The sequence below is a fragment of the Malaya genurostris genome, chromosome 2, assembly GCF_030247185.1.
Source record: "Malaya genurostris strain Urasoe2022 chromosome 2, Malgen_1.1, whole genome shotgun sequence".
Lineage (NCBI taxonomy): Eukaryota > Metazoa > Arthropoda > Insecta > Diptera > Culicidae > Malaya > Malaya genurostris.
The window spans coordinates 118,663,012-118,676,106 of NC_080571.1; the positions used below are offsets into that span (position 1 = coordinate 118,663,012).

General features: G+C 35.5%; 1 protein-coding gene across 5 annotated transcripts in view; it reads left to right on the forward strand.

Annotated features, from left to right (window-relative positions):
- The first annotated feature begins 2,581 nt into the window (after positions 1-2,581).
- Positions 2,582-13,095, forward strand: part of LOC131431618 (serine proteinase stubble) — a 409,964-nt gene continuing 399,450 nt past the window's right edge. For all 5 annotated transcript variants that reach the window (XR_009229703.1, XM_058597443.1, XM_058597444.1 and 2 more), the window contains exon 1: positions 2,582-3,098. The gene's annotated coding sequence lies outside the window, so the exon portion shown is untranslated. The remainder of the gene's footprint in view (positions 3,099-13,095) is intronic.

Here is a 13,095-nt window from a genome sequence, read left to right on the forward strand (position 1 = left end):
TATGCTCTCGCACCTCTGTGTTTCTACACCTCTGTGCGTATGAACGGGATGGCCTTCGTTGCTAGCTTTCCAGTCGGGAAACGCCCCGAATATTACGTTTGCTATGGGCAGTTTAACTACCTGAAGCTTAGAATTGTCTCGGTATCAGCCGTTAACTCACGAGCCAGTACAATCGAAACACAACCTCTTCGCTTGAATGGTTTTTACTGAATGACATATGTAATTGATGACGGAAAATAATCGAGCGCGAATTTATCATATCTCTAAACAGTAGTCAGAATAGTCGTTGGCCTCTCGAAAGGTCCTACTATCGATGGCAGTTATCTATCAATATAGGGTGCAAAACAGGTGTTACATATAGTTATTTACTTCCATTGGCGAAAGAAGTCTTTACTTTTAATGGCAGCCGATAGTGCAATTCAAAAGAAATTGCGAATATTACTCTCACTAATGATTTTAAATGATGCGATAAATGTAGAAGGAAGATAAATATGGACGCGTCTCCCCCTTCTGATCTTCAGTGAAGAAGTTATTAGTTCAACGCAGCTGTAATCACAAATGAAACGAGACATTTATTAGTATAAGGTGATTTTTTAAGAGCTTGAGAACTTTTTTAAACAATAAAACGCATAAAATTTGCAAAATCTCATCGGTTCTTTATTTTAAACGTTAGATTGGTACATGACATTTACTTTTTGAAGATAATTTCATTTAAATGTTGACCGCGGCTGCGTCTTAGGTGGTCCATTCGGAAAATCCGCTTTTTTATCGACAAATTTTGTTCAGCGATGAGGCTCATTTCTGGTTGAATGGCTACGTAAATAAGCAAAATTGCCGCATTTGGAGTGAAGAGCAACCAGAAGCCGTTCAAGAACTGCCCATGCATCCCGAAAAATGCACTGTTTGGTGTGGTTTGTACGCTGGTGGAATCATTGGACCGTATTTTTTTAAAGATGCTGTTGGACGCAACGTTACAGTGAATGGCGATCGCTATCGTTCGATGCTAACAAACTTTTTGTTGCCAAAAATGGAAGAACTGAACTTGGTTGACATGTGGTTTCAACAAGATGGCGCTACATGCCACACAGCTCGCGATTCTATGGCCATTTTGAGGGAAAACTTCGGAGAACAATTCATCTCAAGAAATGGACCGGTAAGTTGGCCACCAAGATCATGCGATTTGACGCCTTTAGACTATTTTTTGTGGGGCTACGTCAAGTCTAAAGTCTACAGAAATAAGCCAGTAACTATTCCAGCTTTGGAAGACAACATTTCCGAAGAAATTCGGGCTATTCCGGCCGAAATGCTCGAAAAAGTTGCCCAAAATTGGACTTTCCGAATGGACCACCTAAGACGCAGCCGCGGTCAACATTTAAATGAAATTATCTTCAAAAAGTAAATGTCATGTACCAATCTAACGTTTAAAATAAAGAACCGATGAGATTTTGCAAATTTTATGCGTTTTATTGTTTAAAAAAGTTCTCAAGCTCTTAAAAAATCACCCTTTATATAGTACGTTGAAAAGGCATGATTCAATTACCGTCCGGGTTTCAATGAATCGACAGTTTCAATATCTGCCATGAATAGTTTGGTCTCCATCTAGTCCGGAAAATGATTATCAGTCTGATAATATTCAATTTTTCAAATTCATGTCAAACCAAACACTGGACACGGGTTTTCATCACGCCTTTCGTTGAAATCGTTCAAAACACACACCAAAGTCGCCTGGTCGAGATACACGGCTTCTCTTTGCGAATCAAGATCGAGATCAAAATCGATTAGATACCGTTTCGAACACACATATTCTTACTGTGCTATGATTCGTGCTATGTGTATGCTACGACTTGGGCAATGGAAAAGTGGGAGAAATTTTCCTTCTCATTAGCAGCTTCTGTTGCGGTTGCTGGTTGCTTGCGACCGCAGTTTCGTTGCGGACAGAGTGCGACTGCGGAAGAGAAAAAGCTTTTTTTTTCTACGCACCGCACCAGAGACTGATAGAAGCGCTTCTTTGCTTTGATGCGTTCAACACACGACGAGGCAGCCGCTTGTGGGATATTGGGTTAAATGTTATGCGAAAAAAGGCTACCACCCGGTCTAGAGCCTTATTTTGGAGAGGGGAGCAATGAATCCTCTCTGTTGTTCTCTTTTTTGTTGACTCTTCTCTTTTGTTTCTCTTTGCAGCTCAAATCGCAGATGCATCGTTATTTGCTTATTAGCTTTTCACATTTCTTCTTTGGCCATGTGTTCATACGTGGATATCGTTATTATCTTTTACCCGTTTGTTCTTTGCCAAGTCGATACTCCGGTTTGATTCAAGTTTTTCTTGTTCCAGAGCTAATTCTCTCATTCGCTCTCGGCTAGGGTTTACCTTTTACCTTGAAATCGTTAAGCCGCTGCCGTTTAGTGGCCGCCTCGGGTCCGCCGTTAACGCCGCCAAAATCCACCGTTTCCTGCCGTCGCGTGTTGCCGCCCGCAATGATGCATTACTACTTTGCCTCGGTTCGACTGTTTGCTTCTTGCATCGAACCTCGATAACGTTACCATCATCTTGGACTCTCTGTCAGTAGTCTTCCGACTGCGATCCGGTTCAGTCGCGTTTGGGGTGTTTGTTCCGAGCATTGACGTTTCGACCGTGTTAGTGCAGCTGAATGATCCAGGGAATCTGTCCGTTTCCGGTGGCTCCCTGATGGAGCACTGGTGTGCTACCCGGTGTGCAATAGTGATATTTCTTTCGCAAGGATACTAGACGTTTTTTATCGACTGCAAGTGGGATTTATTTACCTTATATTGGATGAAAATTTTTCTGAAACAGATTTCAATTTTCCAGTGGCGACAATAATTAATCAGTGTTTTTGGAAAATTGTTTTGAATGATCTAGCAGAAGATCGTTTGATTGTTTGAATACTTGATTGAAGATTAGTGTGACAGTGATTCAGTGACGAAGTGTTAGACAACTCAGATTTCAATCTGGCAAAGTTTTTTTTTGGACAGGTGGAAAGCGGCATTTCGTGCAATGTGTGAAGTGAAGAGTTGAAATAGCTACAGGTTTATGGTGCTACGATCATGTTGTTTGAGATTTATAGCTGATATAAAAACTGGTGAGTAGCATTTCGGAGCCTTGGTATTGTGTGTTTTTTTGTTTTCGTGTCAACTGTACCGATGATTAATAAACTTGAAGTTATGTAGAATCTTTTAATAGTGATTAGGAACTCGAAGTGACACAATATATTTTTCTTACGACTTTTTATTGATTTCTTGGCAACGTCAAGATAATTATTTTGTGTCATTTATAATTTTTTTTTTTTGTATTGTTTTCTGTTTATAAAATTAGATGTAGTTTATTAAATATGCTAGCCCGGGTTGGCGATTCAGAGCATACGGCCCTGTTCCTACAAACCAATAACCGTATGTTCGAGCCCCGACCTGGGAAGATTCTTAGTGTCAATAGGATCGTAGCACCAGCTATGCAATGGTGCTGTAGGTAACCAAGGCTTTTTCATCGAAAGGCATAAAAAAAAAAACGGATGAAGTAATCTATGAATTTTCAAGTCTAATTCTGAAATTTATGGAAACAAACATTTATGTTTTTTTTTGTAATTTCTTAATGTTTCGTCGAATTTAGGATACTTCTCAACAAATGTTTATAGTATATTACTTGTTGGCCAATTGATAAATATAGATGATAAATTGCCGACTTTTCAAATCATTTTCTTATTTTTTAATTATTTTGAATATAAGAAGCAACTTGATTTCTTGAACAAATGAATGCATATTTTTTGTTAATTTATGTTTGGTTTTGTGCATATATTTTGATCAGAAGATGGAACATAACGTTATTTATTCGATGTTTTTTTATATCTAATTGAATTTAACAAATCTAGCATTGACTTACTAAGCATTAAAGTTACATTGATTAAAAAATTATCGTGTTCCAATTTGGCTTAACATCTACAATTGTTTTGTATGTATTTTCGTAAGCAACAGTTCGTATGAAAAGTTCATATCGTTAAATAGAAACACACATTTTTTTTGCCAAAATTCGTTTTTATTATTCAACATAATTGCCATCAGAGGCGATGCAGCGATTATAGCGATCTTCCACCTTTCCAATACCATTTTTGTAGTACGATTTGTCCTTTGCCTCAAAATAGGCCTCAGTTTCAGCGATTACCTCTTCATTGCTTCTAAATTTTTTACCAGCGAGCATTCTCTTGAGGTCTGAGAACAGGAAAAAATCACTGGGGGCCAAATCTGGAGAATACGGTGGATGAGGGAGCAATTCGAAGCCCAATTCGTTCAATTTCAGCATGGTTTTTCGTTGTTGTTTTTGATCGATTGTGAGCTCACGCGGCATCCATTTTGCACAAAGCTTTCTCATATCCAAATATTCGTGAATAATATGTCCAACACGTTCCTTCGATATCTTTAGGGTGTCAGCTATCTCGATCAACTTCACTTTACGGTCATTGAAAATCATTTTGTGGATTTTTTTCACGTTTTCATCGGTAATAGCCCTTTTTGGACGTCCACTGCGTTCATCGTCTTCGGTGCTCATATGACAAGTACGAAATTTTGCAAACCACTTACGAATTGTTGCTTCGTTCGGTGCAGAGTCTGGATAACACTCATCAAGCCATTTTTGGTATCGGCGGCCCTTTTTTTCATCAAAAAGTTGTGTTTCATCACCACACGAAATTCCTTTTTTTCATTTTTTTCACAATAACAAAAGTAGCTTCACTCAAAATGCAATATCTCACGAACTAATAATCAGACAGCTGTCAAATTTATACACGTATCTTTTGAAGGTTGGTACTAACTGAAAATGGTATGGATTTAATTCTAGTGGCGCCCTCTCATAGAAACGATACGAACTTTTCAGCCGATCTGTTAATGATCCTTGATTTACGTGTCATAAAAATTTCGTTATTTTTTGTGTACTTATAAGTTAGAGTGTACACTGATGTTTTTATCATACAGTTTTTTATTGATTTTTTGACGAATTTCAAAAGTAACGCATTTTCGAGCAAATTTTTGCAGATATTTTAATTGATATTTCCGAAGTAAATTTTTTTCATGCATTTCGCATTTTTCATGAAGGAAGGCTATGCAATCACTGTGAAACTTGACCGAGACATAGAGAGCCGAGTACCGTATACCATTCGACTGAGTTCATTTGAAATCACAAATGTATAACAAATGTATGCACTCACTTTTCTCTGCTATTGTATTTAAAAAAAGTAAGGAAGTGGAATGTTTGAAAAAAATATATATATTCCTTGAATTGTGCTGGCCCAGTTAGTTGAAGATAAAAAAATTTGCTTTCGATTATACCAGAAATAGTGGTCAGATACTCTCAAAACAGCCCCTCACTTCTTTTTCTCGGAGATGGCTTAACCGGTTTTCACAAACTTAAATATAAGGTTTTATGATATCAAACGGTATTATAAAGCATATTTAAATCCAGTTTCCGGTTCCGGAGTTATAGGGTAGAGTATGTTAAAGGCTTAGAGACTTCATTAAGAGTGACGATGCAAAAATCCTAAAAATCATTCTAAATTTGTCTCAAAAGTGTTTGGTTCTGAAAGTGATGTTAGCGGCTGGCCAAGTAGATATTGACTCTCATGAAAAGTGTTTTGAAGAATCCCACAGTAATATGAGGAAAAATAGAACAGAAAAGATTTTAGCACACAAGTTTTCTGTTAAACGGATTTTTTTTTATTTTTCTTAAAATTGTATTTTTTCCTAGCATGAAAACAAATTTTAATGTATATATTTTTTTACTTTCGAAAGTTATAGCTGCTTGATTTTTATAAACACCACATTATAATCTTACTTTTGATGACGCTAAGCTTCCAAAATACGTATGTGTTTGGTTCAAAGACATTTAATCGGCTTTAAAACGTTACTTCTATTCTCTACCATAAAAAGCTTGCTTTACCACTAGAAAGCCCGGAATTAGTATATATCTATATAGCCCAAAAGCAATCATAATGACTGAAATAGAGAATGTCATAAACAAAATTTTCCATATTTTTTATATTATTAACAGTCATATAACAAGTTATGTTCTACAGAAAATCACAAATATCTAAGCATATGTGCCGTTGTGTACATATTGTTTTTCTAAATGGATTCGAAAAGCAGTCAAAATGATTTCCTTGAGCAATCTAGTGTAAAGTATTTTCAACTATCAAGAGCTTCTTTTAGGTAATTACCACTAAATTTAATCCACGAACAAAAGATCGTGCGAAACTCGTGCTGAGTTTGGAAAATGATTTACGTTTACAAGTAGCATTACATGGACTAATCGATATCAACTTCCTTATTCATCTCTTCATTTTGCATTTGAGATAAATCTTTCTACAACTTCTTGTTCTTATGCACTTTCGGCATAATGTCGTCCACGACGGTTTTTTAAACGCTGTTTCAAATACAATATGGTTGTGTTGTTACCAGAGGACAAAAACAATGATTTGACATGTGATTTATGCGGTCCATAAACTCTTGTGTTGATCAAAACCATCCGTTGCTTAATTAATATCTCAGGGGATTGAAAGTCCAATTGAATTAGTAAAGTGGTGCTTCCGATGTCCCTGATGACAAAATAAATGCATTAATAGAAATGTATTTCAACCATCCACAAAAGAAAACAAATGTATATCGTTTACTTTTTTTTACCGCGTCGCTTCACTGGTGCAGAGTAGAAAAAGATGCTCTGATTGCATCCAAACTCGAACGAGTGTAGTCTAGCGTCATAAACGATAACGCTATCATACGGTTTGGTTAGTCTGGCACTGAAAACGGTTTGATACAAACTCTCGCTTACATTAGCCATTAATTGCTCAAAATTACCAACAGTTGTATTTATCGATATCGGAAATAGAGCAGTAAATGGGTCAATGAGTTGTTCAATTAGCATAGAACATGTACGGAGTTCTGTTCAATCGTGGTGCTTTCTAAGCTGTTTTCCATCACATCCAGAGTAGTTCAATTGGCAGAACGATTTTCGCGGATTAAAGAAACTTTGAGGATTCAAGACCTGTCTTTGTGATAGTCTCAATTTGCTGCTATTTCACGTCAATCTGATTACTGACAAAATGCAGAAAATTGATTGGAGTGAAATGATTGGTATTCGAATTCGTCGTGGGGTATTTAGTAGGTAGGAAGAGATTTCGACGTTTCTTTTGTTTCTTTCTAGTAAAATCTTTAAAATCAAATGATTATCAAAATAGCCTGAACACTAAACAAATTTCACTGAATTTGGAAAAGGCTGACAGTAATCAGTTCGGTAATTTAAACTATTGGATACTTCATTAAGTAGAGTTATTTAAAACTAACGAATAAATCAGAAAACGATATATACTGTAATGATGCCTTTCTCATATCAATCATTCTATCACATGAATAGCTGAAAGCAAAAATCGGATAAGTGCAACTTAGTTTGGAAAACCGTTTAAGTATTTTTGAATAAAAATCGGATAAAAACATTGAGAGCTACCGACTGTCGCTGACGAAGCATGGTTTGCTTGTTTGTTAAGGGCAACTTGCTCTAAGCTGCGTTCCCACAGCAGCAGTTTGTAAAAACTTTGAATGAAAAAACCGGATTAATACATTTATTTTCGAAGAATCGATTAAGATTTGGTCCGGTTTCTGCATTCAAAGTTATTTTGTTCGGTTCTTGCAGAAAATATGTTTTTAAACGATTCTTGCATTGCAAATTCCATGTCCGGTTTTTGCTCTCAATGTTTTTATCCGATTTTTGCATTCAAAAATACTTAAACGGGTTTTTTATACTAATTTGCACTTATCCGATTTTTTTCTTTGAGCCGTTCATATATAATAACTAGCTGACCCGTCGAACTTCGTCTCGTCAGAAGAATTGTCAAAAGACTAAGTGGTCAACGTTTCTCTTCATTATTTTTCTGATTACTTAACCTACAATCAACGGAATTCGACACACACTCGCTTTAGCTCAAAAAGAAGAAATACTACCAAAGATTAATGTGAAAATATGTAATACCTCTGTTAAGCTAAAACTGAACAAATACACAGATTTCTATTCTGAACAGTCCGTTTTAAGGAATTACTCATACGTAAATGTTCACCCGACAGAACCGAAGCAGTTTCTTATACACAAAAAATTTCTATTTTTGTGTTCGGTAATAATTTTTCCGGCAACGATCTGTAAAATATTATTTTTACTGAAAGTTACGAAAAATTTATTCAACTTACGGTCATCTGTCAAAAAACTACTGAATATTGGAAAATCCTATGTAAAAGTTACAATTATTTATTTTTTACTGACACGTTCTGTGAACTCTGAAATGTCATTTCTCTTGATGAACTCAGTGAAAGCTTTACCAATATTCGGAAAATTAATAAAAAATAATGAAGAATTTCGGTAATCATATCTATACATTCAGCAGAAATAAAGATGTGTCAAATAACATAATTTTCGGACATTTTCAGTGATGGTATACTATTTTTAACCCACATTAGCCTATATTTCCGGACCCGGAAGTCGGATCCGCATGAAATTCAGGAATTACGTACGAATTAGGACCTTTCATTTGAAGCTATGTTTGTGAAAATCTGTCGCGCCATCTATGAGAAAAGTTAGAACATATATTTTCTTATTTTTGAACATTTTACCCCATAACTCCCGAACCGGAAGTCGGATCCAAATAATATTCAGGATTTTTTTATGGGACCTCAAGTCCTTTCATTTGAATCTAAGTTTGTGAAAATCGGTTCAACCATCTCCGAGAAAAGTTAGTGCAAAAAAACGTTACACACACACACAGACATTTTGCGTACTCGAAAAACTGAGCCGAATGGTATATGACACTCGGCCCTCCGGGCCTCGGTTCAAAAGTCGGTTTTCATAACCTTTCTATATGAGAAAGGCAAAAAGTGGTGCGAATTGATTGCTTGCGAAAAATAGATAATACTGATTCCTAGCGGTAATTTTTCATTTAGTGAATATATTCAAAAAGCCTTCTACAACTTTTTATTTCAGCACTCTAAAAATATGAAGGGTGATCCCATATTCTACTGAATTGCATCCGAAAGATATCTGATCATTTTATTTGAATAAATTATTTCTGGAGAGCAAATGTAATTGAATTCATTCATCACACGAAAATAAATGAATTAATCGGATGGAAATATATTTTGAAAACTAAATTGCTCCTTCCTTTCCCAGATCTCTAATACAATTTACCAAAAAAACAGTAATACTTTACGGATCAAGACGTTTACATATTTTTAGAATTGTTTTGTAAATTTCACCGAACGTCGGTATTGAATGATGATGAAGTCATTAGAATTATGACAGATCGAAGTTCAGTGGAACTGTACCGATCATTCAGCAAATAAAACTTTTACTGAACAGATTACCGAATGTCCAGTTGTTTGAAAGTCAGTTAAACTGTACCGACATCCGTAAAAATAATTCGGTGTGTACAGCTGTACAGCAGCGAGAAATTTTTCTCAGAATCTGTTCTGTATGTTCAAGTTATCAAAAAGTACCATGCGTACTTTAGAGCTCTAATAAAGTGGATATTTTCAGGTACTGGGGAATTTTGATTGCTTGGAGACGACGCTTAAATTGTAATTTGATATTGATCTTACCAGTTTGCACATTCTTCACAGAATATGCAACATGAAATAACAGTCTTCATTCATTATGGTAATCATCTTGAATATTGATATCTAATAACCACTTACTGTGTGCGCTTAGTCTAATCTAAATCATTTGAAAGAAAAATGCAAGGAAAATCTCTTAGTTTGACCTTAGCGCTTCTACAGCGCAATCTTTACATTGATTCATTAAAAAAATTTCTGATTTGTTGATCTTGTCCCCGCAATGACCAATACTATTCATCTGACTCCATTGAACACAATTCATCAACTGATAAATGATATCAAAACTTCTTCTCCTGCCTACAACGGTTTTCTAGAACAGTCATTAAGTCATTCATGTCGTTTTCGCTTGATGCAAACCTAACCCAGCTTCCACTCTAACTGCTGTCAAACCGTTTGTTTGAAGTCAGTTTCGAACCTAGTTTCAACGTTGTTGAACTGAAAATCGAGTCAGTTTCGAACCTGTTTTTTAAATCAGTTTTACTCAAACCCCCGTTGCTAAGTGCGAAATCAACACAGTTTCGTGAAAAGTGTTTGTTTGATGAAACTACCTTGGGTCAGTTTCAGATTTTTTAAGCGAAAACGACATTAGTAAGCAATAATTTTGATATCCATTTGAGCACGTGGTTCGAAATGACGAATTACATCGATCAAGTATGCATGTGAAATCTCGACACTAAATATCTCGTTGCGCGCCAAACAATTTTTTCAACGATCTAGTATTCTTTCCTTCGACGGCCAAACACTTATGCAACTCGTTATGCCTCAAACACCTATCGATGATCTAGCAATCATTGGCGACTTTTTCAGTGGAAAATTCCATTGTCCATACAAAATAACTTTATTGGTTTTTTCCACTTTTTCGGTAAGTTTTCCTAATTTTTTTGATGTACGAACCCGGTGGGGGTAAAAACTGATCAAACAAAAAAAAAGCATCTCAATCCGTCCATCCGTTCTTACGTGATGCGATTACAAAGAATGATCTCTGCATTTTTATATATATAGATAGATAGATAGATAGATAGATGTGGTATTCTTTAAAATAATTTTTTTTTCTATTCTTGAAAGAATAACCGAAATTGGTTTGTTTGACCGTCTCCTGATAAAAACTATCAATTGGAGAAAATTTTGGTCGATTTAGAAATTTTTTAACGGTTTTTCGCCCTTTTCAGTGATGGTATAAAACTTTTAACAAACTTTACCCTATTGAACTTAAGTTTATGAAAATCGGTCACGCCATCCTTGAGAAAGCTAGAAAACATAATTTCATTTTTATGCACATTTTACCCCATAACTCCGAAACCGGGAGTCAGATCAAAATGAAATTCAGGAATTTTGTATGAAACCTAAAGAACTTTCATTTGAATCAATTGAAGACACAAGATCACAAGACATTTCATTTGAATCTCAGTTTGTGAAAATCGGTTCAGCCATCTCTGAGAAAAGTTAGTGCAAAAAACGTTACATTATGATTCACACTAGAGGATGAATGTTGGTAACAATTTCTCAACTTTTTTGTTGCGAAATGCTCAGTAATACGCTACCGTGAATAACTTACAAGATACCAAAGTTAGATATTCTATGTCGAATTTACTAGTGTTCAGTGACTTAAAGTTGAACCATGCCGGAAATTAACATCAAAAAAAGGTGATAAAATCAGGATCGATTGCCCTAATTTAGATCAAACTGCAAGCATTTTCAAAATAGAAAAATAATTGTATTGCACCGAAGCAGAGGTAAATTCGACTCAAGACCCCAGTCTCAAAGACGATTTTTCTCAAAACAAATATTTTTCAATACAGCAGATCTTGAGATTTCATGAATTTTCAAAACATCTGACAACAAAAAATCCACATAAAAACCCGCATAACTGAAGATATGTGGGTTTTTATGGGGATTTTAAAAGATGTGCGGACATAACCGAAGCCAAGATGGCTCGGCAGCACAAAGCATTAGATATTTTTTCATTTTTACTTCCAAAACGGAAAATACCACCTTCATTTGCTTGGTAGATACACCTAAGCAATTGCTTTGATGCTTAGTACCTAATAGTCAACAAGTTCTCTTAGGAACTCCGTTCTGAGGTTCATGAATCATTTTTTTATTCAAGAGTACAAGAATCAATTTTTATTCAAGAAGTACAATTGTAGGTCAACAAAACGGGCGTTAGAGCTATAATCTTCCATTTGTCTTTATTTTAAATCAATTCCAATTACGATTTTAAGACAATTTCAGGATTCGGCGCGATGATTCTTTCGGCGAAATGGCTTTCGGCGAAATGGCTTTCGGCGAAACGGCTTTCGGCGAAATTACCCTGATCCATAACTAACTAACATAACTTACTAATTGAAACTGTTTTTAACCAAATTTTGAAAACTTTTGACGTTTTTCTGTTTCACAGCTCTAAATGACGTTTTGAGATTTAAAACACACATCACCTTGTATTTCCGGAAGTTGGTTCCAGAAAAAATTGAAAGCAATCAATGGAACCACATGACCTTCTGTTGGATTCTAAGTGTGTGAATATCAATTTTGCCATCTCTGAGATAATGATGTTTTGGAGTTTTTGACACTACTTTCGGTACTTTAGGTTTCGATGACTTGAAGTCGACTTTTAGCCACTATGACTTCTTTTCATTATGAATCATTTAATTTAATTCAGTGACATTATTACTTTGTTTTTATATATTTTACCCTGTAATATCTGAAGTCAGACCCGGATAATATTCATTATCCATCTAATAGATTTGTTCGAAATCAATTTCTAGTCTGAATCTTGTACTTATCACTGACGATTAGCAAAGACTGGGATGCGAAAGAATCGTCGATTATCGATTCCAGAAGCTAGAAATATATTTTCAAAATTTACCGTCACGATTAATAAATTCAATTATGGCAGAAATTTAGTTTTTTTTCACGAAAAACAGATTGTTATGCTCTTAAACGAAACGTGAGTAGATGTAAGCATAAGCGTAAGACCGGAAGTTCTCATCAATAGGAATAACGAACAACCAAATAAAATCCGAGTGTGTAAATATATAAAAAATCTATAAAATTCGCTCAATTTAGGAAATTCCAATCGATTCAGTTTGAAAAATTGAGCAAAATATCAGTATATGTATACCCAACAAACTTTATAGTCCGATTTAGGCCCATAGGTTCCTAAATATTGGATTTTGGGTGGGTCATTTCATCGTGACTAAACTCAGGCATATTTTTTCAAATTACAAATTGGGAATCGGAGCTGAAGGTTGAAATTACACAACTGGGTAAAAATCTAGGTCTAATGGGTGCTTTTCCAATTTCCAAGAATTGTCCGGTTTCACCAGAGTGTCGGTGTCCGGTTTAACCCTGCAGTTTCTGAAATTTTGGATTTTGGATTGGTCACTTCATCGCGACTTTGTACGGAAACTAATGCATGTATTTTCGAACCACAAATTCGGAATTGTA